The sequence below is a fragment of the Ambystoma mexicanum genome, chromosome 9 (assembly GCF_040938575.1).
Source record: "Ambystoma mexicanum isolate Mex_15411 chromosome 9, UKY_AmexF1_1, whole genome shotgun sequence".
Taxonomy (NCBI): domain Eukaryota; kingdom Metazoa; phylum Chordata; class Amphibia; order Caudata; family Ambystomatidae; genus Ambystoma; species Ambystoma mexicanum.
The window spans coordinates 175,039,629-175,066,963 of record NC_090931.1 but is presented as its reverse complement, the minus strand read 5'-3'; the positions used below and the strand labels follow the sequence as shown (position 1 = coordinate 175,066,963).

General features: G+C 45.2%; 1 protein-coding gene across 4 annotated transcripts in view; it reads left to right on the top strand.

The window, feature by feature from the left end:
- The window catches only part of HMBS (hydroxymethylbilane synthase), a 174,197-nt gene that overhangs the window by 60,195 nt on the left and 86,667 nt on the right, over window positions 1-27,335 (top strand). The window lies entirely within an intron of this gene.

Below are 27,335 nucleotides of genomic sequence, written 5' to 3'. Positions count from 1 at the left end.
AGTACACAAATCATAACATACCAAGCTGATAAGTAGTTAAATCCTTATTTTCATAAGCTAAGCAAGAGGGGAAGGCAATTTGAGAACTGGCTGGAACATAGGGCCTTAAGCAAGAGAGTGAGACATTTTGGAGTAGTAGCCCCTGTGAGCTGAATAGCCTTTTCATATTGGCATGTAAGCCCCAGTAAACAATATGATTTGTCTAGGATCGCATACCCTAGATAAGGGCTGCAGCAGGGATTTCAGTTCAAAATGCAACCCATCCCATTGAGCACCCATCTTCCCAGCAGAAACCAGTAGATACATGGGATTGGTTTTCAGGACTAATTTGTCATATATGTGACTTGAAGAGTTACACAAATCTAAATAAATCAGTCTGAAAACCAACACCTAGGATGTGGTTTATGGCATAGTGGACGCTGGGAACTGAATCACATCAGGAGACCTCAACCTCATCGGACATAGAACAGTAAGACAAAATGACCAGCCCAGGACCACAAACTGCAGACATGTTTAGCCGTTACTTGAGAACAGAGCGCAAACCAGGCCCCCGAGGGCACATCGTGCCAGTGGTAGAAAGGTAAGGCTATGTGGTTGGTCTTCAGAAGCGCTCTTCACAACACCGACCTGAAAAATGACCCTAAACACAACACGCCAACCGGAAAAAATAGACAAATTCCAGTAGCAGCATGCTTAAGCAAACAAACATGACTGCAGCGTTCATCTCCTATTCAGATCTCTCTCCCTCTCTCGCTCCCTTCTACCTTAGAAACACCTTCCTCTTTGCAGGACTTTTAATTTTTAACCTGGAGAGAGCAAGACCTTTTTACCCACTCTCTCATGTATTTTTCTGTGATTTGGAGACTGGCAAACTCCATAGGCATCATCTTTACATTGTGACGCACAGCAAAGTCTCTTAGATTTCCCAATGGTTTAAATACCTTTTCTTGGTAAAAATACTGTTTCCAAGAGCAGTGAAGCGAAATTTACTTTACTTCAATTTTGTAACTTTCTAGACCCAGGACACACTATCTTAAAATAGGGTGCTGGAGGAGTTACTTATTCCCTTTTGTCTAGTTTCTCATGTAACATTTTTATGTTACCCTTTCTACAATTAATGGCTGGTGGCAGTGGTTTACTTTTTCCTACCATTGTGTGTTTCTACCGCGGGCTGCAATTGCAGCTGCAGCAAAACACCCAAGGGTGCCCATTTTGAAAAAATACCCCTGGTCTTCTTTTTTTCACCATTTCTTGTTGGAAAGGTCATTCTTGAGGTTTACTCTGCGCCCCAATCCAGGTTTGGTCCCTTTGTTCATTTTGTCTTTGGCGGGATTCACTGGTGAAGCCCGCCTCTGGCTCCAGCGTGTCTGGCAGGGCAGAAAGTGAGGGAGGTGCCCGAAGCTTCCTGTTCTTAGTCTCCTTCGTTACAGGAATGCACCCAAGGGTGATTGACTGGAGGGCTGTCCTCGGAGGACAGCCACCATGCTGTGTGATTGACAGCTAGGCTGCGAATGAATGGAAGAGACCTGCATAAAAGGCGAGGCTTTTTGCTTGGAAGGCAGAGTTGACCACTGGACGAAGGAATCGGAAGAAGAACTTGGAAGAGAGCTGCAACTCCTGGACCGTTGGTTTGCCCGGTGAAGCCCTGCTGCAGTGCTGAAGCTCCGAATTTGCCTCGACTAGAGAAGCCCTGCAACGGATGACTTCTCCCCTTGGGTTGGTGGGACCAATCGACCTCAAAGAAAACTCGTCTGGACATCCTCTCGGAGCTGGCTGTACCTCCACTGCTGCTGCAGGAACCGATTGCCAGGGAGAGGAACACCAGAATCGAGTGTCTAGTTTTAAGTCGGACCCGAGTTGCAGGAAAATCCTCCGGACTCCCATGAAGCAGGACTGGCCAAACCTGAGCCACCTCAACAGAGTGCTGGACCACAGATGTGAGGAAAGTCCATAGTGGTATCTGAGAACCACTGTGGTGCTACTTGCGAGAATCACAAGGAGCTGAAAAAGTGAAGTACCGCTGATTTGAAGTTTGCCCGTTGCTGCCGCCGACCTTCCATTTGTAGTGCAGGAGTCCCCAGACGTCCTCCCTCTTGTCCCCCCGACTGAGGCCCAGGAACAACAGGATCTGCAGACCTACACAGGAACAGAAGGCAGAACTAAGAGGACTTAACTCTTGTCGTGTAGCCGTGCTAGCTCTCAGTTGAGACTTACCTTGGTTATATTTGCAGAGTTGCTTGCAGCTTTGCCCCTCACAAGCCTCCCAGTTCGTGACCCTCCAGTGATTTCATTTTATACAAACACTTCTAAAACATTGTGCAATACTCTTTACCTACCTACAAGAAGTGCCTCATCTCACCTAGACTTTTTGCTCAACTAACATTGTCTGTCCTGGCTCCCTGAAAGACTCTTCTTACCTCTGACTTTGTGCTTTGCTTTTCCCCCAGGAAAGTGTTAATTTACTTTGCATTGGAGGGTTTAAAAAAAGTACTTACCTGCTTAAGAATGTTTGTTAACCACTGTTTTATTCCCTTCTCCCCTCATTATTTCACACAACCTCCGTATTGCTCTAAATGTACCAGTGATATAATAATGTCCACAGTGTCCTAGTTATTTAAGTCACCTTAGGGTGTAGGCAGAATCTGTGTGCCATCCCAAATGGGTATCTACTGATTTAAAGAAACAGTGTATTTTTGTGTTACTAAATTTGTAATTGTTTAAACAAGAAACCTTGAGTGTAAGTGTTTATTTGGATACTTTTCATTGTGAATCCCTGTGTAACAACCTTACTGCTCACATTGACCCCTCTTGAGATAAGCCTGGCTGCTCAGTCACTCTACCAACTTGTGTAGTACATGCTTATACCAAAGGTTGGGTCAACTATTGCCAAGAGGTCAAGGCTGGTGCAGTCTCCCACAGTACTGGATGCAATCCCCCCAGCCCCGATTGTCAAGTGTTCTCTCAAGACACCGAAAGACGGATGACAAAAGAGACTAAAACGGTCATCATGCTACAGTCAATGATTGACACAGGCATGCTGCATATATGATGTGAAGGAAATGCAAAATTCCATGAAAGGGAAACCCGAGAGGGCAGAAGGTTGCCATTTGTAAAGGATGGCACAAACCACACCCTTCCTGAAGTGAGGAGCACATAATCTGGGCATGGAGTAAAAACGTCTAGATGTCAAAATTCACTGAGGGAGGAAAGGGCCAGAAGAGCAGCATATCGTAATTCAAATGGGGGGCGAGGGGGTTGGAAGAGGGCAGACCTGTGTGTGAGGGAAAGACTGGGGGAAAACAGATGACCGTTTACAGGGAACAAGGAAGAGGCAAGGCAGATGAACATCTGCAGGTTAAAGAAGTCCCAACAAGTGGTGGGAGCAACACGATAATGCAGTGCAGGAAAGCAACCCCATGTGCTATAGTTAAACTTTATTCAAAACCACAATTAAATTGCTTATTGTGCGCTTGCGAATATGACACTAGTTCAATTCTATTGTATCGCTGAGGTTTCAATGTGATGCAGGGTAAACGATTGTTAGGGTGAATTCTCATTTCTGTGCTAATTCCCATCAACCTTAGAGACCCCCAGCTCTTATGCTGTAGAATTTTTTTAATGTTAACACTGGAGTGAGTGAGACCTTTTCCTCACTCATGTGTTTTGACCTGATTTGGATTATGTGTTTCCACTGTTTTTGGAGTCTGGCAAACTCCATAGGCATCTACTTGTTGTATGGTGACACACAGCACCTTCAGTGCAGTATCACAGAGAAATCCTTTAGATTTCTCATAAGGTTTAATTACCTTTTCTTGTGTGAACTATAGGTCCCAAGAATAGTAACGTAAAATTGACTTTACTTCTCTTTTCTCTTTGTAGGTCCAGCACACAACATCTTATGTGGAGTGCTTGGGGGGTTACCTAGTAGCCCCTTATCCTACATTCTCATATAACATTTTCTACGTTACCCTCACTAGTTTAAATGGCTAATGGCAGTCCTTACATTTTCCTACCATTGTGCTTTTCTACCGCAGGCTGTACCATCGGCTGCAGTACAGCACTCATGGGTGACCATTTTGTCAAAATGGTCCCAGTCTTCTTTTTTTGCCATTTTATGTTTGTGAGGTCTTTCTTGGGTTTTCCTCTGTGCGTTGAGCCAGGTTTAAGCCCTTTCTTCGTTTTTGTCTCTGGCTCCAGTGTATCTGGAAAGGAAGGATGTTGAGAGAGGTTCCCAAAACTCCCCTGTGCTTTGTCTCTAGGAGTGCCTGAATGCAACCAGTCCTGATTAGCTGGCTGGCTGTCCTTTCAGGACAGCGACCCTGCTGTGTGATTGACAGCATAGGGCTGTGCATGAATGGGAGAAACCTGCTTAAAAGGCGAAGATTTTGGGATCAGAGGCAGAGTCGACCACTGGGAGAAATACCTGACGAAGAAACTGTAAACTAAGCTTGCTGTATCCTCCTGGACCTTTGAACTGCCCGGTGAAGTCCTACTGCTGTGCAGAAACTCATTTTTCAATTCGACAGAGAAGCTCTGGAAGGGATGACTTCTTCCCTTGGGTTAGTGGGACCAACTAACCCCGAGACAAACTCCGCTGGACCATCTTCTCTGACTGGCTGTACTTCTTCGCTGCTGCGAGAATCGAGTGCCAGGGGTCGAGAAATCCATAGTCTAGTGCAACATCTGAAATCCGGCTAGAAGCTGCAGGAGTCTCCTAAGGACCCTCCATAAGCAGGACGTCCCGAGCTCAAGTCACCTCACCAGAGTGCAGGGCCCAAGGAGTGAAGGAAGCCCAACCAGTATCCGAGATCCGCAACGGTGCTGTTTACTAAGTGCTGAAATCGTGAAGTGCCGCTCAACCAAAAAGAGCCCGTAGCTACAGACAACCTCCCAACTACCGCCGCAGGAGTCCGCCAGACGTCCTCCCTCTTGTCTCCATGACTGAAGCTCAGGAACACGGGGTCTGCACCGCTGTAAGAGGACAGAATCCAGCTGGAACATTCTTCAAACCAGAGGTACTATTTAAACTTGGGGTACTTACCTCATTGCCTTTTAGCTCTGCTTTTCTGAGTTGATAACTGCAGAGGCTTACCTTTTAGAGTTGATTCCAACTCTCCTTTCACAGGCTTACCAGCTTGTGACCCTACAAGTGATTATTTTTTCTTACTGTTACGTGGTACATTTACACTTACACACTCTCTAACTTTGTGCAAGACTTTGATTCTAAGAAGAGCCTCAGCTCCATAGACTCTGCTGCAATTGACTTTGGCTGTCCTGCCTCCCGGCACTCTTCTAGCCCATTGACTTTGATATTGTTTGTCCCTCATAGGTGGTAACTTGTTTTTAGACTGTTATTGCTGGGAAAGGCTTGTCTAGATTTCATTGGAAGATCTAAGTGTCCTCACATATACTGAGAACCTGTTCAACCTTTTAGCTTCCTAAAACCTTCAATTTCTGCAACCTCAGAATCTGCAAAGTATAACTAGTGTGATATATAAATGCCATTACTGTCCTTGTGAATGAAGTCTGCTCGGGGTGTAGGAATTGTGTAAGAAGCAATTATAACTGAAACCTTTAGTGTAAGTGTTACTTGGTTACTTGTATTTACGAATGTCATTGCTACCGCTGTACAGCGCACATTTAACCCACTGCTCAGTCACCCTACCAACTTGTGTAATATAGACCTATACCAAAAGTTGGGTTACCTAATACCAAGCAAAGTGTTGTGTAGTCTCACACAGTGTGACTGCACCAATTCTTACATAGCACCGATGAGGAATAGTTATGTACACAAAGTTTATTATCTGTAATTTACAACATACTACTTTAACTGTAGAACAATGCATTGTAAGCAATGCAACATATATTGACTGATCGCAGAAATCTGTCTTTGAACAGGTGTTAAGGCTGTTTTCGAACAAATCTCTGAGGGCTGTAAAACCACTAACCTTAACGTTGGGGGGGAAAGCTCCAAGCCCAAAAGTGAAGCCAAACCTCCAAGTGGCAGAGCAGTCTGGCTCACCTGAAGGGAGGATAAGTAGGATGACACAAAGGTGTTGTTAGTCTACACACTTATTCATACCACACAGTTTCCCTATATATATATATATATATATATATATATATATATATATATTATTTTCTTTCTCTCTACACACAAACACACACACTCTTTCCACACATTTATCCATAGCAAACCCACCACATTGTTATACAACAATGTACACCTTTTTGTTAAGCCTCAAATATTTCTGAGGCTTGTGGATCTGCTTAGGGCACATGCTATGCATAGGCCAAGATCTAGTGGTAGTCGCAGAGTTTTGATATGATATGATTGGTTATTTATAACGCGCTTAATACCCAGAGGTTTCTAAGCGCGGACCTGGGGACCGAACCTGTGGTGCTCGGTGTCGTCTTGCTTCCAATGTGAGCACGTTGAGCTATCCTCCCGATTACATTATTTGTTTTCGAAATGCGAAACGGTACATTGACAGGGTGTGTCAGTAATACTATCCCTAGTGTGACGTCCACTGTACCCATGATCCTTGACGCGTCAAGGTCCCTCTGATTGTTTTTTTTTCCGCTATCATAGTTGGACTCAAGTTGCTGAGTTCCTTCTTTCTGGCTAATGCCTTTTGATTATAAACATTTTAAAAGTTAGATTTCTTCGTATCCTTTCGACGGCAGGACCACCATAAGAGCTTCGGCGACGGATTGCAAGGACAGATTGGTCGTTGACGACGACTACTTGGACCGTCTCGCCGGGCTGCCATCTTTCCATACAATGGAAAACCCACCATTTAAATATTCCCCTTCCTGTAATAGGAAGTTTCCCTGTAAGGACTCACACGGGGTGTGTAACCTCTGCCCTCCCCAGGGACCAACCCGAAAAGCAACGGTTTCCTGCGTGCGAGCCCCTGACTCCATCAGGCAGGCCGGCGGTTCTGCAATGGAAACGACACCCGGCGGCTTAAGCACCCACATTGCATGCCACACAAAGCACACACCCCCACGGCCGACTGTCGACCGCTTCGTCGACTGTTGAGCCACACACGGTGTCGATGGGAAGGTCAGAAATATCCCTGTTCTCAGGGCCATCACAATCGCATTTGCCATGTGACAGGCCCCCAAAACAGATGCCGAAGTCTGTTCCCGACACCGTAGATAACCAGACAAACCCTTGGGTACCGGCGAACGTACGTCAAAAGACGCTTCAACGGCCCTTTCCAATAACTCTAAAATGACAGAGCTTATTAAGACACATGTCCAAGGGATCGAAAAACACTAAATCTTTGCCCCTACTCTCTAAATCCCCAGTTTTAAAGGCTAAAGAACCCTCTCTCTAGTGACACCCTTTCAGGGGCCATGCGCATAAACAAGCCTCTACATCAGAGAGTATCTCTACCCCTTTTCACACAGGTTTTCCAAGCTCCACCCAATGGACCCTTGAACATTTTGACTAAGCAATGCGAAGAAAGTCATACTTTGACTTCTTTGATCGTCATCCTGATCAACTGTCTAACCTTCAAAGGCACTCACAAGGGGAGGCAGCTAAAGACCAACCTGCTGCCAAAAGACCAGGACTAGACACTGCCCAGCCAAGTAATTTTCAGGAGATGTCCCAAGTCCTCTACTATATCGATGCTTCAGGTTCTCAAGATGCCTGGTTCAATAGCAGACTACGGGTACCTATATGACACAGACCAGTATTATGATGCCTATCATGTCTACATCATACAAACTCCGGACCATGATGACCAACCCGTGGCTGACTCCCCTATGGATAATCGGCTGCAATATAATGAGCTCCTCCCAAAGCCTGCCGAACATTTCAAAATCGATACCCAAGAAGTACAAGTTGACAAAGATTTTGTAGAGGACATCCTTGGGGATAAGAGGTCTGAAGTGCAGTTTTATACCACGCCTTCAGCCCACCCAGAGGCGCATTCAGCCTTCTCTGCTTACCCCCAACCTTACAAGGGCAGTTAACTCCCACCTTGAAAAGATGTTCAGGCCAGCACCCTCTGACCCATTACATGGTATGCAGTGATTTTAATGACTGAAAAATAACGAATGGAATTTTTAACGAACCAAAAACACCTAAAAATAAATCTCATTTTTTTAATATATATATATATATATATGAAATAAATGCTTTTCAAAGGAAAGGCAGAGAGTGGAATGCACTCCAGAGAGCAGCTGCAACAGGAGAACAATGTCCTTGCAGCAAATAAGTGGAAAAAACTCCTCAGCATTCCTGGCAGCACGTTTTCTTTATTAATATAAGTGCATCAGGAAAGGGAAACAAGAAAAAAACGACGCGTTTCGCGGTACACAGACCGCTTGATCACGTAGGTTTACAAACAACACAGATGATGGACTGCAATTTATCCCCAAACAGACTCTCTGATTTCACATAGAGAGTGTCTACCTGCTAAAAGCCACTCATTCAACGTGTTTTGCAAGGCAGCCATATTGGAACGACTTGATGGTATATAATTATTCATAAGAGAATACAGACCTCTTCCTCTAACATTTGCGACATGGATTACATTCATAATTTGCAAATGCATGTCAAAAGGACAAAAACAATATGTGATGCCACTTAGAATACATCATTTACACAAAGCAACCATGTGTCTTTAAAGTTCAACAGTATACCATGATTTAACACGTGCATTTGTGTGTCCATAATGTGTTAATCAATGCATCAAAAGGAGGAAGTAGTCAAATGTGGCTCCTGGCTGCCTGATAGTCAAGTGACAATGGTAGCCTTTGTAGAGTGCATGTGGCGTACAACAAACTCGAATGATACTCGGACAAGATGCATGTAGGCAATGATTAGAATTTGTGCAAAAATGCAAAAGATAAAGAGTTTGGATGTATGTGCAAATAGCATTTCAGCAGCAAAAATATGTACATAGCAGCGATTGGATAAAGTGCATAGTGCTCTCCGTCCATGTATATACCTCACCTATCCATATAGGGCTCTTTGGTTAATACTTTAATGTGTGGATTTAATATCCTGTTTATATCGAGTAAAGAAAATATCTGTTAATTTATATTTCTCCCAAACTCAGGGGTATATGCATGGACTACTAATCTGTTTTGTACAGAAAAAGTTTTCTTTTTATAAAGTGCAAAGTGCGTGCAAAATGTTGCTTGATTATAAAGTGCCAAGTGCATAAAACATCCAAATTCATAAAAAGACCTATAAGTCATATAAAAGATAAAAAATATCTCTTTCATATAGACCCATATACATGCATCGTAATGTTTAAAAGGAGACAAGTATATCAAATGCAATGTAAAAAAAACCTTTTTGATGTTCAGTCCATATAGAATTATCACCGATTTGACGCCACAGAGCAGGTAAAATCAAGTCCAAAAGTCTCTGTGTTATAAGAGCCACTTAAAATAAGTATCAAAACCTATACAGTTACATTTAAAAAACAAATGTTTAAAAACTACACCAAAACTGTGAGAGCAAAACCCCAGACCAGTATTTCATAAATGAACATGTGATAGCACCATATTCATCGAAGATTTAGGAAGTAGGAAAATGGGAAACATGTTGTAGTCGGAGAAACATTGTGCGTTTCATTACTCAGGGCATGACACGTATTATTCGTGTGTCCTAGTCTTTAACTTAGAAAGAAAAGAACAGGCCTATGGGACATGTGCTGCCTGGTCAGAGCAAGTATGAGACATTATCTACTTGAGCTTCATGTACCCAGGAAGGTATATAGTTCCTCATCAAGATTGTGACCCCTGGGTTTTTTTGTCTCTAGGTCTAAAATACACCTGGTTTCTAACTGTCGTAGTGTTAGTTCACGATTGCCTCCTCTGAGTGGTTTGGTAATGGTATGTATGCCAAAAAAGGTAAAGCCCTCTAATTTGCCTCCATGTTGATTCTTGAAATGAAGGGCCATAGGGTAAGTCGGATCAGCATTCTTAATTGCCCTAATGTGTTGTAGCACCCTTAATTTGAGTTGTTCTTTGGTGCTACCGACATACCACTTGTTGCATGGGCAATTCAACACATATACCACATATTCGGTTTCACAAGTGATTCTAGACACAATCTTAATGTTCTTTCCTAAAATGGTATGTAAATAACAGCTGATGTTAACAGCATAGGTACATGCTTTACATTTAGAACATTTTTGAAAGCCCGGTCTCTTGATGTTCATCCAACTGGCTCCTGATTAACTAGAGGACTCATGAAACTGGGCACCAGTGTATCTTTCAATGAAGGCGATCTACGGAATGTGATGTTGACTTTAGGTGCCAGTAACTCACCCAGATGTTCATCTAGTTTTAAAACATGCCAATGTTTTTGTAATACTTGGCGAATATTTTGGGCCCCGTTACCAAAAGTCAGAATCAGACGTATGTCTGTATTGTCCGTGATCTTCGTTTGTACAGCATTGGAAACCAGCAGTAGGGAACGGTCTATGTCCCTAGCTTTTAAAAATGCTCTTTCCAGTATTTTAATTGGATAGCCTCGATTTTTGAATCTCTGGGCCATCCAGACACATTCGCTGTCAAAGGTGTTAATATTGGAACAGTTTCTACGTATGCGTATGAATTCCCATACGGGATGCTCCATTTTAAGGCTGTGGGATGGCTGCTCCTTGCTATATAGGCTGCTGGTAAGTTCGCCATTGGCCACTGAAACTGCGATATCCAAGAACACTATATCAGTCTTGCTATGATTCTCTGTGAATTGAAGGTTGAGATCATTGATATTTAATATCCTCACAAAGTCTAGCCATTCTCGATCGCTGCCATCCCAGATCACAAACAGATCATCGATGTAACGTAGCCACAGTATTATTTTGTCTGTATATAGGATGTTGCTCGGATGCCAGACAACAAACTTCTCCCACCAGCCCATTGTTAGATTCGCATATGAGGGAGCAAACGTGGTGCCCATGGCAGTGCCCTGAAGTTGAATAAAGAACTCCTTATCAAACAGAAAACAGTTGTTGGTCAGGCAAAATCTAATCCTCTCTAATATCATGATGCCATGTTGCATATAGTTCATAGATCTGGTATGCAAAAAAATACTCGCATGCTTTGAGGCCATCAGAGTGTCGTATTGATGTATAGAGAGAGACCACATCTAGTGTTGTCAACAAGTAAGAAGTTTCCCATGGGATGCCCTCTATTCTACTCAAAAAATCTTTTGTATCCCTTAAATAGGAGGGCAGAGTAGTAACAAAGGTAATCAATGTTTCATCCACAAACCGCGATAGGTTTTCCAACAATGCCCCACATAGTGTAACAGTAGGTCTGCCTGGGGGTCTGGTCAAGCTCTTATGTACTTTAGGCAGAAAGTAAATCGTTGGAATCGTTGGAATAGTGGGAAATTTATGTTGTAAAAATGTACAAATATCTTAGTCTAGCAGGTCTCTCTCCTTCCAAGTCTGTAAAAGATTTGACAATAGCACACTCATGGTTTCGGAAGGATCAGCTTGTAATTTTGAATAGCAATTTTTATCCGTTAGTTGCCTATGGGCTTCCCTAATGTAGTCATTCCGATTCATCATGACTATGTTGGTCCCCTTATCTGGTGGTTTGATAATTGTGCGTTGTTGTACTGGGGTCAGATTTGTTCTCATAGGCTGCCGTATCTTCCGGATCTTTTTAAGATCATTGATAACCAGGTCCTGAAAAGCTTCAACATGGCCTCCCGGATTGAACTTGGGGTTAAATTTAGATTTTATTTTTAATGCTGTTTTGCCTGGCCAGCTAGTGTCTGCATTTGTAAGTTCCAGTTCTGTGTTGGTCGTATAGTCTGCATTTTCAAATTCCAAATCTTCAAGGATACGCAGAGTAAGAGTGTCCTGATAGAGATGTCTGTACGTCCTGGGTGACAGGCTTTGGGTTTAGGTTTAGGCGGAAACATGGCAAAGAATTTTTTTAATCTAATTTTCCGCATGAATTTATCAAAGTCTATGCGGGTTTCTGCATAGTTATAGACATATGTGGGACAAAAATTTAATCCCAATTTTAAAACCTGGTTTTCAGCCGGAGTCAGCTCATGGGTGGAGAGGTTGATTATAGACATGTCAGGTGGTTCTATAGTAGATGGATTCATTTCTTTGTTCCAGAGCGTGTTAAGTGCTCCGGTTTGTCCACATTTATTGAAGATCCTGCGTCTTCCCCTCCTTGTCTTTTTCTTCCTCTTTGATTCGAAGCCTTGCCTCGTCCTCTGCCTCTTGTTTTTTTGCCACTGTTTAGTCTGCCTTCCATCCCCATATATATATATATAATTTGGGAATGGTAATAGTGGTTTTAGGGGAAAGGTATGAATAAACAAAAGGTGGGGGTTGGGTGGGGGCAGAAAACCCTAAAAAACAGTGTTGGTTTTAAAAACAGTGGCTGAGGGTAAGCAGGTGGCCAGCTGCATCCTTCAAGATAATCTGGACGGAGCAGATAATGCAGGCCATATAGTAGCACAGGGTACTCTTATGAAGTCCCGTGCATGGTTGAGTCAATCCGGTTTTAAGCTGGAAACTCAAGCCACCCTACTTAATATGCCTATTAAACCAAATGTCTTATTTGTAAAAGCAGTCAAGGACGCACTGAAAAGTGCTAAAGAAGAGTATGACACCCTTAAGTCCCTGGGACAGGTTACTAACAAACCTTTTGTGCAAAGAGGGACGTTTTAATACACACCGATTTCAAGGACAAAACTCCCAACGGTCCTCTAACTACAATCAGAGTGGACAGTCTTCATCTTGGGGTTCCTCGCAGGGGCAGTCCTCCCAGAAAAATGTTCAAAGGGGGCACAGAAGGTCTAGGAGTAGAGGCAGAGCCTCCTCAACCAGAGGCTTCACCCCTGTTAGGCAGAATTGCATGCAGTACCCTCTGGGACCACCACATACAATTAGGACTACAGGTGTAAGCAAAAAACAACCTTTGGTATAAGTCTGTACTACAGTTTTGTGGTAGCGAGCTAAGCAGCCAGGCTTATCTCAAGAGGGAATGTGAGCAGTACAAGAGTTTACACAGAGGTCTTACAATCACAGTGGCTCAAGTAGACACTTATACTCAAGGTTTCTTGGTAAAACACTTATTAATTTATTACACAATGATATAGAAAATATTCACTAGAAGGAGGCCACTTAATATTATACACAAACACAATTCAATAGCAAACCAACAAGTTTCTGAACAAATTAGGCTCCCCTGAAATAGAAGCAACAAGGCACAAGTTAGCAGAATAGATCACAAATACTTTCTTAGGCAGTGCAAATAGTTATAGTTCACTAGAGGACTCGGTTCAGTTCAAAAGGCATAGGCCAAAGTCAATGGACTAGTGCCTTGGATTGAAGTAAAAGATAAAGTCTTTGCCAAAGTTCTCAAAAGTATTTTGTACAAAAAAGGAATCCTATGCTGGGTCACAAGCTGATTAGGCCTGTAAATTGGGAAAGTTGCACGAACTTTCACCGCGAGAGAAGTGTTCTCTCAATCGTGTTGGCACAGTACCTTACTATGAAGCTGAAGACGTTGGTTCCTGGCAGTTCCTACTGTTTCTGAGCCTCAGTCGTGGGGATAAGGGGGAGGACGTCGGGGGACTCCTGGACTGCACGGGATCGCCGGAAAACGCAGACAAAATGGAGTCACTTCAGTTTGAGTAGCTGTTCTTCAAGCACACGAGCTGAGCTGGTGTCCTTCCCTCTGGTTAATCCTAACCAGCTTCGAGAATGTTATCCAGGTAGCTTACGAGTTGATTGGTCCCAACAACTCAAAGGAAGAAGTTGTCATTGAAGGCGCTTTTCTGTCGAAAGGAGCTTTGCCGATTCGGACCTGCAGCAGGGCTTCACCGGGCAAACCAACGGTCCAGGAGTTGCAGAAGTCCTCTTCCAGCTCGTCTTTGCTTCTTTCGTTCCAGTGGTCGACTCTGCTTTCCAGTCCAAGAGACTCGCCTTTTAAACAGTTTTCTCCCCTTCATTCCAGCCTAGCTGCCACTCACCCAGCAGGGTGGCTGTCCTTGCCGGACAGTCAGCCAGCCAATCACGCCAGAGTGCATTTGGGTCTCCTAGGAGACTAAGCACAGGGAATTTCGGGCACCTCCCTCACTTCCTGCCCACCCCAGACACTCAGACGCCAGAGGGGGTCTTCAGTCCTGAAACCTGCCAATGGCATGGAAACAAAGGGACCAAACTTGGTTTGGCGCGCAGAGACAAACACTAAAAGGACCTTTCCAAAAAGAAATGCCGAAAAAAGAAGACTGGGACTCGTTTAAACAAAGGGGCTTAAGGCGCCATCTTGAAAAACATGGCTCCCACGATTTTTAGCTACCGGTGTTCGCAGTCGCGAAAAATCATGGTAGTTTGTTCTAAAACCACTGCCGCTAGCCATTTCGATAGAAAAGGGTAGCATTTGACTGCTACATGAGTTTCTAGGCACATGGGATACTAGGTAACCCCTCCAGCACTCTATAGGAAGATAGTGTGTTCTGGGTCTAGGAATTTAAAAAGACTAGTAAAGTCAATTTAACCTTACATTTTCTGGGAAACATTAGTTGATCCCAGAGAAGGTATTTAAACCTTTGGGAAGTCAACAAAAGACATCCATGTGTCACTGCACTGAGGGTGCTGTGTAACACACATGAAAAGATGCCTACCTATGGAGTTATCTTAAAATTCCATCATCAAAGAACACCAGTGTAAAACATGCATCAAAATACAGGAAAGGGTGGGAAAAAGGCTCACACTCTTTCCAGGTAAAAAAATCAAGTCCTCAAAATCCAGAAAAGTTGCTGGGGGTCTCTAAGGTGAAGGAAATTAACTATTTATGAGAATTCTCCCTAACAACCCCCCAAAGCAATGACCACCCACTCCAGGTCTCCTCCCATGCCTCTCCTGTAGGAGGCCTCATTTGTCAATTTACCCATGCATGGGAGGGGATCACGTCAGACAAGTGGCTACTTTACACCGTGGCGGGAGGCAAACCAACCAGAGGCAAACCAGCCAGAGACAAACAGAGGAGGAGCAACGGATTCTGCTAGAAGAGGTCAAAGCACTGCTGGAAAAGGACGCTATATAGAGATTGTCCCGGAAAACCAGGTAAACAAGTGGATCTATTCAACGTACTTCCTTGTGGCAAAGAAAGACCTTACAATGCGCTCTGTCCTAGACCTGCGTCCTGCAAACACTTATGTCAAGCCACAAAAGTTCTGCATAACAACGCTACAAAAAGTAATCCCACTGCTAAACCAGGGGAACTACATGGCAACATTGGATATGATAATGCATACTTTCATATTTCAATGTTCCCAGCACTCAGAAGATAGCAAATCAACTCTACCAATTGAAAGTGTTCCCCTTTGGCATAGCCTCAGCTCCAAGGGTATTCACCAAGGTGTTGGTGGTAGTGGCAGTGCACATACGCAGAGAATCTATCCAAGTGTACCCTTACCTGGCTGCTAACGGGAATCCTGTCAAATTTGCAAGCAGAATACCCAAAGAACAATCAATCTCCTGTTCCATTTGGGGTTTTCAATCCACGAGAAAAGAATCGAGCCTCTTTCCAAGCCAAAATAAACAGCTCCTAGGAGCTATAATAAAGACAAAAGAGGTGTTAGTCTTCCCCTCAAAGGAAAGAGTTAAAAATATGCGCCCAATGCAAGAGTGGTTAATGAAACAGTGGTATCTGGAAAACGGTCAGTGGGACGATCTAGTGGTTGTTTCGCAAACCCAGGTTCAAGCGCTACGCTGGTGGGCAAAGGAAAAGCGATTGTCACAACAGACTAATCACTCACCGGGTGGGGAGCCCATTACCTTCACCACACAGCGCATGGCCTGTGGACCCACATCACAGCCCAAAATCACATAAACCTTTTAGAGCTACTAGCAGTACACAAAGCCCTACAAGCTTGTCAAGTGCATCTATCAGGCCAAACAGTACAAGTCCTCATAGACAGCACCACTGCCATGTTTTACATAAACAAGCAGGGAGGCACACACTCTCCAAGTCTGTCCAGGCTAGCCCAAACAATTTTTAAGTGGGCACTCAAGCACAACACGTTCCTAGTGTTGCAACACGTTCCAGGGGAACTCAATTCTCTAGCAGACTCACTAAGCAGAGATCCTCTACTCATAGAGCACTAGTGGCAGCAGAAATATTTCAGATTATGGGCCTCATTACGAGTTTGGGGGTAGCCATGCCCTTAATAAGGGCATGGCTGCCCTTAATAAGGGCATGGCTACCCCCAAGCTTGGGTCCGGGTCCTGCAAAAGGGAATTTACCGGGCCATTCCGACCTTGGAGGGCCCGGTAAAACCCTTTCGCGGGACCCGGACCCGGTATGTACCCATTCCCATTTGAGCCACATAGGGCTCAATGGGAATGGGGAGGATGGTAACAACGGCCCCGTTGATAGCGGGGCCGTTGCTGCCATCCGGTACTGCTCGCGGGTGCCGCTCTGCACGCCTGGTCTGACCACACGCTCCAGAGTGACACCCGCGAGCATACTCGGAATGTTGCGGAAAGGAAAGGCTTGTGGATCTGCTTAGATCAAATGCTATGCATTGGCCGACATCTAGTGGTAACCGCAGAGTATTCCATTTTTTGTTTTCAAAACTCGAAAAGGGGCGTCGACAGGGCGTGCCAGTAATACTATCCCTTGTGTGACATCCACTGTACCCATGGTCCTTCACCCATGGAGGTTATTCAGATTTCTTCTTTCCACCATTGTAGTCAGACGCATATCGCAGAGTTCCTCCTTGGCTGACGTCATTACTTAGTAAAAGTTCAATCTTAGTATTTCTTTCTGTCCTTTCGACAACCGTTTACTGCAAGATCTCCGGCAACGGCTTCGAGGACAAGTCCATTCATCGACAACAGCAACTCCCGTCTCGACAATCCTTTGTCTACGGCCTTTCAAGCCCCATCGGGCCTCGGTCCTGCACAGTAGGGAGAGCGGGGGAGGTTCATATACCAGTCTCTCTAAGGGAATGTATATTCCCCTGTAATCCCATTTATTTCGCCAGGCTACCATCCTTATACATCATGGAGAACACTCCTTTTAAATGTTAGCCTTCCTGTAACAGGAAGTTTCCCTGGAAGGATTTGCACTGAGTGTGCAAGATATGTTTCCCCAGGCACCACTGCAAAGAACAGTGCAAGTCTTGCAAACTGTCAGGCCAAAAACTTTAAAGGACTGCAAGACTAAACGCTGGGCCCACCACGCCATACAGGCCGAGGCCGCTATGGATGTCGAGGGAGCCTCCAGCAATGGCAGCATCAACATCCCAAGTGACGCCGAGGGCTTTCGGGATTCATCGGATTCCCACGTGCGAGCCCCCGACCCCAACAGGCAGGCCATCGGTTCTGCTATGGGGATGACAACCGGCGGCTCAAGCACTACCAAGTCACATCACATCAAGCACATCCCCCACGGCTGAAAATCGTCATCGACCGATAAGCCGCACATGGCGTCAAGGGGAAGGTCCGAACATTCTCTGGGCATCGCCGTCGCAATCACCACACGACAGGCTGTCGAAACAGACAAAGTGTTTTTCCACCATTCCAACACCACGTCTAAGTCTGGGAAGTCCTCGGGTGCAGATGACCATGCGTCGAAAGACGCATCGACGGCCTCTGGGTGGAAAAAAGCTCAAAAAGCTTAAAATTGAGCAAGTTAATTAAAAAACACGTTTCCGACACCCTCCTAAAGACCAGAACGTCGAAAAACTATCAATCTTGGATACACCAGGTTAAAAGGTTACATGCTACTAAAAGCAGGGATTACACTACCCCTGAAGACACCCTTTCAGGGGCTATGCAACATAAGAAGACCCCTGTCCCAGAACCTCCACCTACTCCTGCTCCCTCTGTGTTGTCAAGCTCCTCCCATTGGACCACAGAGCAATTCGAAAGGGCCATGAGCAGAATGTCTAGTTTTATAAACTTCTTTGATGACCACCCTAAAGTCCTCCACAACCTTCAGGGGACCCCACAGAGTGGGGCAGCAGTCAATCAGCCTACTGCCAAAAATCCTGCCTGGACACCACGTAGGGTACCACCTCATCACATCAGGACTTGGGTCAGGACACTTATTATTATAGCACTCAAGGCTCACAGGACCCTAGCTCCTACACAGACCCAGAGGACCAAGGGGACATGGGAGACTTAGACCAATATTATGATGACAATGTTGAGGATGTTTATGTCCTCCAATCCCCAGACCACACCGACCCACCGGTGGCTGACATCCTGTTAGATAACCAACTGCAATATAATGACCTGCTCCTAAAGGCTGCAGAACACTTCAAAATAGACACCCAAGAAGCCCAAGTCGACAAAGACTTTGAGGAGGACATCCTTGGGGATAAATACCTGCAACTCAATTCATCCCCCCTGTTACAATCGGTCCAGAGATGTATTCAGCCCTCTCTGCTTACACCCAATTTGACACGGGTAGTCAACCCGCGCATCGAAAAGCTGTTTAGACCGGCACCCTTGCACCCCTTATACATTAGGGGGCAGCTAAAACCTGACTCTCAAGTAGTTACCACTACAAGAAAGAGAGTAGGAACCCCTCTGGCCTCTGCCAAAGCCCCTCCTGACAAGGAGAGTAAAAAGATCAACACCCTGGACAGGAAGGTAACTTCATCGGCAGCCTATCAAACAAGGATAGCTAATAACACAACGCTATTAGCCAGCTTTAATTGCCACAAGTTGGACAAAATCGTACAACAAATGGACTCAGTCTCAGAGCCCCTAAAAACACAGCTCTCGCTCACCATCGCTGAGGGGAAACGGGTAGCCAGCTGCATCCTTAAAAATAACCTGGATTCATCAGACATGCGGGAAGAATTGTGGCAGAAGGCACACTAATCAAAGGCCACACATGGCTCTGTCAATGGGGCTTCAAACTAGAAATCCAGGCTACTCTGTTAAACATGCCCATTGAACCCAAAGCTTTATTTGGCAAAGCAGTGGAGGATGCACTTGAAAGTGCAGATGGGGAATATGATATGCTCAAATCCCTTAGACAGCTCACTAATAAACCCTTTGGGCAGAGAGGGGGCTCAAACTCTCACCGATTTAGAGGACAGAACTCCCAGCGGTCTTCTAATTACAACCAGGGTGGGCAAAGTTCATCCTGGGGTTCTTCACAAGAGCAGTCCTTCCAAAAGGGTTTTCAAAGAGGAGGCCAAAGAAGGTCTACGAGTAGGGGTAGATCCTCCTCCTCAAGAGGGGGCCCAACCCCTTTTAAGCAATGACCACCCGTCAGTAAAAATGAACTGTCTTCTACATATCTATATATTTCCTTTTGCTCATGCCTGTAAATATGCCTGTAATTATGTCTCATTCAAATGTAACTGTAACCTTGACCATGTACCCATGTCATTTTTCTGTAATGTTCCTTACGTGTTCCAATGCCCCCAAGGACATGTGCGCTATAGAAATAAAGAAAACCTGCTAGATTCCTTCCCATGCCACTCCAGTAGGAGGTTGTATTTCACACTTTACCCACGCATGGGAGGGGATCATTTCGGACAAGTGGGTACTTTCCACCGTGGCGGGGGGTATTGCATAGAGCTAATTCAAACATCAGCCAACCACACGTTAAGACAAAGACACACGTCACAGGTAGAACAGTGCATCCTGTTGGAAGAGGTTGAAGCACTGCTACTAAAGGACGCCATAGAAATCGTCCCGGCGAACCAGGTAAACAAGGGTATTTGTTAAATGTACTTCCTTGTGCCGAAAAAAGATCTAACAGTGCGCTCTTTCCTAGACCTGCTCCTTGCAAACACCTATGTCAAGCCACAAAATGTCTGCATGACCATGCTACAGGAAGTAATCCCTCGGCTGAAACAGGGAGACTAATTGGCAACCTTGGATATGAAATATGCATACTTTTATATTTCAATGTTCCCAGCGCACAGAAGATTCTTGAGCTTCAAAATAGTGAACCAACACTACCAATTCAAGGTGCTACCCATCGGCATAGCCTCCACTGAAAGGGTATTCACCAAGGTACTAGCGGTTGTGGCAGCACATCTACGCAGAGAATCAATCCCAGTGTACCCTTATCTGGACGACTGGCTGATAACAGGGGAATCCCCCAGATTTGCAAGCAAAATACACAGAGAACAATCAATCTCCTGTTCCAATTGGGATTCTCAATCAACGAGACTTGAAAATCAAGTCTCGTTCGAAGCAAGACAAAACAGTTCTTAGGAGCTATCATAAAGACAGAAGAGGGACTAGTCTTCCTGTCAAACGAAAGAGTGCAAAGCATACTGCTGCAAATACCTCAATATCTAGCCGGTCACTAAATACCCGTACGCAAAGCAATGCGCTTGCTCGGGATGATGACTTCATGCATTTACCTGTTTCCGCACGCACGGCTGCACATGCGTCCAATGTAAGAGTGGTTAGGGAAACAGTGGTCTCAGGCAAGCGGTCAGTGGGACGATCTAGTGGTTGTTTCGCTAACCCTAGTTCAAGCACTACGCTGGTTGACAAGGGAGAACCTGTTAAAGGATAAACCCTTTAACAACCCTACAGTGCAAGCAGTTGTCACAACAGACTCATCACTCACCGGGTGGGGAACCCATTACCTTCACCACACAGCGCACGGCCTGTGGACACAGACCACAGCCCAAAATCACATAAACCTGTTGGAATTGCTAGCAGCGCTCAAAAGCCCTACAAGCTTTCCAAATGCACCTGTCAGGTCAGACGGTGCAGGTCCTCACGGCCAGCACCACTGCCTTTGTTAAGATGGGTTTCTGAACTCTGACCTGGTGGGCAGAGGTTCAGAAGGCCAGACTAGTTTCTTGGAACAGGGTAACCTTCAAGCCAGACCAATCAAGGTAGCTATGAAGGCGGTCAAGAGTAGGTCTCAGGAAGGGTGAGGGTGACAGAAAGACCTCAATGAGCACACATCCTGGCTCCCCCCTCGCCTCACGATTAATTGATTGCATAAAGGGAGTGACTGTTGTGCTATCTGGCAAGCTAGATGTCTTTTTTAAAATGTCGCTGTGTTTAGCATATTGGCTTTTATACCAGTTTTACTCACTTACTAGAGTATCTGTTCCTTCTATAGTAAGCTAATCATCAGCTTTAGGTAGTTTTGCTGTGCGATTTGAATCAAGAAGCATTTCCTTCCTGCACGCACACGGAATGGGAGAGAACTACAACCCCCACTGGTAATTGTAGCTCCGAGCCCTATTTACCCATAAACCTGGCACGAACGCCCAAGTGTGAAGGGGGTAAGACGGTCTGGCCGGACGTGCTGCAGTGTCGGCTGATTGCTCTAAAATCTCGGTCAACGATGGGCCTGCAGGAGGTCTTAGCCACGAACGATGCAGCTAGAAATATCTTTACCAGCCCACTACGAGTCGCTGCCAGCCCATTGAGGGTAAGTACTTCATCGGCAGTTCCCCATGTCCCTACTGCAATATCATCTTCACAGGATATTTGCAGTAATCTAACAGACTGCCCTACCCCTCAAGAGGAACTAACTGATTCCACTATCGTAAGCCATCTAGCTGTTTCCCTGATTGTCCAGCTGCCTGAGATATCAAAGTCCCCGCGTCCTCCACTCTTGCCTGTAGATACCTTACATTGCATGGATCTCTGGTTAAACATGCACATGAGGTTGCAGATTATATGCAGATTGCAGATTATATAGAACACCACCACTTGGATATATGCGCCCTAACAGAAACATGGGGATCTAGCTCCGCCGGTCCTGCTCTGCATCTAGCTATTCCAGCAGGTTATAATATGCTGAGACAGGATCGAACTGCAGGTAGGGGAGGAGGGGTTGCCCTAATTCTTGAAGACCCGCTTTTTGTATGGGAAGTGAAAGGCCATCAACGGGGTTGAGTTTATGCATGTTAAACTGGCCATGAATGCTGTGGCCATGGTAAACATTATACTAATTTAGCACCCACCTTCCCTAACAGACAACTTCATCTTAGGCCTCTCCAGCTATTTGATCCCTCTCTTAAAGCCTAATGCATACACTATAGTTCTGGGGGACTTTAACTATTGGCTAGAGCCATGCTGATGACTTGATGGCCTCAGAGCTGTCACAATCACTCAGACCTTGAAATTGATTCAAGCTATTCATGTTCCAACCCATATAATGGGTCATACCTTGGATTGGATATCGGTTGTTAATGTTCTCTGTCATGATATTTTGGTATCCCCTTGCCCCTGGTCAGATCATGCCCTTGTGCACTTTTCTTTTACAGTACCATTTCCCACCAAAATTAAGTCTAACTACACCCACTCTATCCTAGTGCGAAATGGTAATGTGTGAAAGAATTGAACCAGTTCTGCTGCATTTGCCAGTTTTCCCAGACGCAGATGCGACTGATGTTAGGGCCCTGAATCTTAAGACCACTTTGGAACTTGTAGCTAATACCCTGGCCCCACCAAAACTTAAAAAGAAGTCCTCTAAGGTTAAGAGAAGTAAACCGTGGTTTTCCTCAGAACTGTAAATTGTGAAAACTTCCTCTCTTGCTATTTTATATCTGGAAGGCCAATCCAACACCATCAGCGCTAATGAACTTCAAAAGCGACTCTAAGAACTATAAGGCTGCCATAGTGGCAGCCAAGAAGATTAACCACAATTTAAGAATCTCTGAGGCAACTTCTGATTCAAAGGAACTGTTTACGATTCTTAAAGAGCAGGAGACCAAAACGCAACCACAGGCATCCACAATTGTCAAAGATGACAAGTGGTGCCTTGAAATCTAGAATGCGATGTCTCTGAAATTGGTGGGGATTCGAGAAGGCATCTCCACTAAAGCCCTGACTGCCTGTAATGTGGACATTAGGGAGTGTAAATCCTTTGTTAGAGATGAGGGTATCCCTATATTCAACTTTAGTCCAGTCACTACGGAGGATCTAGCAATGGTGATCTCCAAGCTTAAGGCCACTAAATGCATGGGCGATCCCTGCTCTTCCATCATCATTAAGACCTGCCCACCCATGCTTGTAGAGTCGATTTGTAAATTCATCAATTCATCTCTTGTAACTGGCATGGTTCCTGATGACCTGAAACAGGTTTGGGTTACGCCACTGTTGAAAAAAAAAAAAAAAAAACTGGCTTGGTCCCAGGATATATCGGCAAACTACAGGCCTATAACCAACACGGTCTTCCTCCTCAAAATTTTGGATCGAGTCGCCTATTCAGATTGCTCAACACTTATACTCTTTCCTATCTTGAACCCGCTTCAATCTGTTTTCAGACAAGGTTTTGGGACCGAAACCTCTCTTCTAGACTTAAAATTGAAGTTATTGAATAGAATAGATAAAGTTCTCTCCTCCCTACTTATTTCATTAGATCAGTCGGCCCCATTCAACCTTGTCGACCATACTATCTTGGCAGAGCGTCTGAAGGAAGTGTCAAATTTCTCATCAGAAGAAGTACAATGGATGCTATCCTTCCTCTCAAATAGAGTAAGCAGAGTCAGTGCAGATGACGCTATGGCTCCCCCTAGCGCTGTGCATTTTGGAGTACCGCAGGGTGTTTGCACGTCGCCGTGTATCTATAACATCTTTATGGCCCCCTTCTTTGCTCATCTAGAACAGGAAGGGGTCCTATTTTCTAACTACGCGGATGATACACAATGCGTTATTCCGCTCAGAGGGTATCATCTTCAAGATGAAATGGAACTGAATATAATATTTTCTATTATCGAACTCTGGATGATGCAGAATAATCTGGCGCTCAATCGAGGAAAAACAGAACTTATGATAGTGGGATCCTCAGGTAAACTTGACGAGCTGGACCCGGCTTACAAGCACTTTCAGTTAGGGGATATAGATATCTCTCCGCTTCCCAAGGTCAAAATCCTGGGAGTTCTTCTTGACCAGGTGCTGAACATAAAACCATATGTGGGAAATGCAGTCTCATGAGCGATCTATTACATGAAACTGTTAGCCCATCTTAGACTGTACATCTCCCAAGACAATGTGGAAGCCACTGCTCGGGCAATAATGGTGCCAAAATTGACTAATGTGGTAGTCTCCTGGCAGGAGAGCAACCGTCGATACAAGTGGCCCAAAATGGCGCAGTTAGTCGTCACCAGTCTGGCCTCACGCTCCTTTGTAACGGAGGCTCGACGCGCTCTCCACTGGCTCCCTGTGGAAGCACAAATCACCTTCAGGCTACTGGTAATCACTTTCAAATGACGATTGGGTACAATGCTGTCCTATCTCCAAGATCATATTGGGGACAAACCTAATTACAGAAGTCTGAGATCCAGTAACCAAAACTATTTATTTCCACCAAAATGCAAAACCAAGAAGGTTCAGGGAGGAGCGTTCTTTTGCGTGGCTACCATATTATGGAACTTTTTACCCGCCTCTCTGAGAGGATCGTCTTCTCTGAGTCTGTTCAAGAAGGAGCTCAATACCTGGTTGTTCCGATAAGTAACCTAATTTCCCATATCTCCTTGCGGCATGACTGCTCTTACACTTCTTGGATTCTATGTGTTATTTGTTTTGTCTTGTCTTGTTTGCGTCCTCACACCCATGGGTTTATGGATGTGCATTATAAATAAAATAAAGTAAACAGTAAAGGACACTTACAAATCACTCCCAGTCAGGTGTATATATATCAGAAATACAAATACATTTATTCCAAGGCCTTTGCAATTCAACACACAGTAAGAAATCACAGCAATACTATTAAAGCAACATAATCCTAGCTATACACACATATACAAGACCAATGGGGTCCAAAGGATGAATGCACCAAATGAGTCCACGACCTAAACAGGGAAGGAAGCAGGCAGTGAAAATAGTCTATAGGCCCTTCTGTATCGAACACAATCCTAACTGAAAGGCAGTCCAATCTCTAAGATGACGGGAGTCTAATGCTCAAATGTACTTGTGAAGCTGGCACACGCGGTTGTTCAAATGGTCAAAGCGGGGTCTTTTGTAGGGGCTGCAGCAGCTCAGGAAGGTAGGTGAAGTGATGCATAATAGGTTCCCACTATTCGAGGAGGACCTCCACTTTAGGGCAGAGTCGATTCCAAGAGTTGGGAATAGTTTGCTAGTTCGCACTAGCAGTGGAAAGGAGAGGGGCCCTCAGGAGCCACTGAAGCGTAAAAATGGATACATGCGCTAGGGGCCACTGGTTAGGGTTGCAATTACTCACCGACCCCCGGCGCACTCTGGACCAAACTTCAGCAGTCAAGTCCACTTCGGTTGCAGGTTCAAATGCAGCAATCTCGCAGCTCTGTGGCTTTCAGTGACAAAGGTACAGCGTTGATTCCCCTACCGGACAGTGGCGATTTCTCTGCTCCTTGTGGATGGATCAGGCCAGTTCCGCTGTAGCAGGCTTCAGGGCACAGAGGACCACAGCTGCAATGAACTTGCAGAGTTCGTCACCAGGGGTGGGCGACACGGCAACCGCGTAAACTCCGGTTTGGGCACACTCACTTTACTCCAGACCTGGGAACGCCAAGTGTTCGAAATTCAGTGTGAGAGTGCCGTGAACACAGAGCTTGCAATGTGCCAGGTTTCAAGGGCCTCCTTGAAATGGTGACGGTATCAGGGCAAAACATCTGCGCAAGCTGGTCAGTCCACTGGTTGGCCCAGGGACACTTCCGAAAAAGGCTTACTTGCAGGTTAAGATGAAGGTGCCGAGAATAGTTGGTCCCACTATTCTAATGTGTCGAAGCGTCTTCGCAGACCTTCTAGGAGGACCAGATGCAGAGGGGTCCAGTGGGACGACAGCAGGCTCTGGGTGCCAAACCTTCCAGCGGGTCACCAGCGGTTCCTCGACTTGGCTTCTTAGTTTCAGGATACTTGGATCCTATCCTTCGTTCAGTGAGAACTCCAGATATCGACATGGCATGGGTGTTTGGGGCCTTCTCTTATCCAGAATCTTCTTCGTGCCAAAACGAAGAGGACCCAATGGGAGATCTGCTCACATACAGGCATATCATACATGGACCAATCATGGACCACAGTGGTCCCAGGCATTCACAGCACTCCAGACTCTCTGGCACCCATGATGTGTATTGGAACCAGACATTCCACCCTACATCCTGGGGGCGCACACACAAGGCATACAGAAGCCCGTGAAAGTTTGGTGCTTCGTGGGAAAATGCATGCCCAAATAAGGATTGACCTGGGTCGGCTCAACCTGGGGCAGGTGAAGGGGCAAGATGGCCAAAGGACAGGACAGAACCTTGTGGCGTTGCCATTTTGGAGCCAGGCCACCTAACCGTGCCAAACACGGTAATCACGGTTTACCTGGCAAGAAATGGTTCAACATATGCGAAATAAGCTGCCACCAGACCTATCCAAGGCACATCTGCACTTTTCCTAAAAAATCCTTCGAGAGTATCTAGGGCCTTTGGAAATTACTAGACCCAAGTGCCTTGTACTGCAAGGTACATTGTACACTTGTTACATGTTGCAGAAAAGTTGCAACATGGACAAGGACTCAGGGAAACAAAGTCTCTCAGTACTGACTGTCTTTAAGGGCATGTCACAGAGGAGTGCAGCAGAAGGCTGGGCTCCTCTGGTAAAGTCAAACTATGGTGTCTAAACAAAGCAAAAAGCTGGGGGTACACAACTGAAGGGAAAATTACACGTGAAATGGAAATCTTTCCTAACACTCGCCCCTCCCAGACCATGGACAGGGGGCATTAATGCTCAGTAGTGAAGTCAAAGCCTTGCAGATTTATGGACCACCTGAGCAACTTTGGATTCTCTCCTCAACTTCCTTGGGGCCCACACAACAGAGAAACATTCTTTCTCTACTGTGGACCATCTGAGCTCTCTGTCCATAAGCTGGCGACTAATGAAGCCAATAGGGTGTTCCTTACCATTCTCATCTACTTGTGATAGTACAGCTCCTATCCCAGTGTCAGAGGCATCTGTCTGCACAATAAAAGGTCTGTGGTTATCGGGGGCCCTGAGAACAGGAGCCTGGCACAAGGAGTCTTTTAAGCCATTGAAGGCCTTCCCATACTCTTCAGACCAAGTTACCTTATTGGGTTTCCAAGGAGTTGTGTGAGCAGTCAGAGGGGCAGCTATGGTGCCATAGTCTGCCAGTGAGGGTACCAAAAAATGTTTACATGAGAAAGTAGGATAAGGGGCTACTAAGTAAACTCCCCAGCACACCACATAAGATGGCGTGTTTTGGACATACAAAGAGGAAAAGGTAAGTAATCAGTATTCCGCACAATAGTTCAATGTCTGCAATCACTGCTTCAGCATTGTACATGCTTGTAATTCTCTCTAGATTGTATTCCTTTCCAATATCCGCGTCAGTGTTACAGCCGCTAACTATCATCTGCTATTTTAGTCAGTCATACATTACAG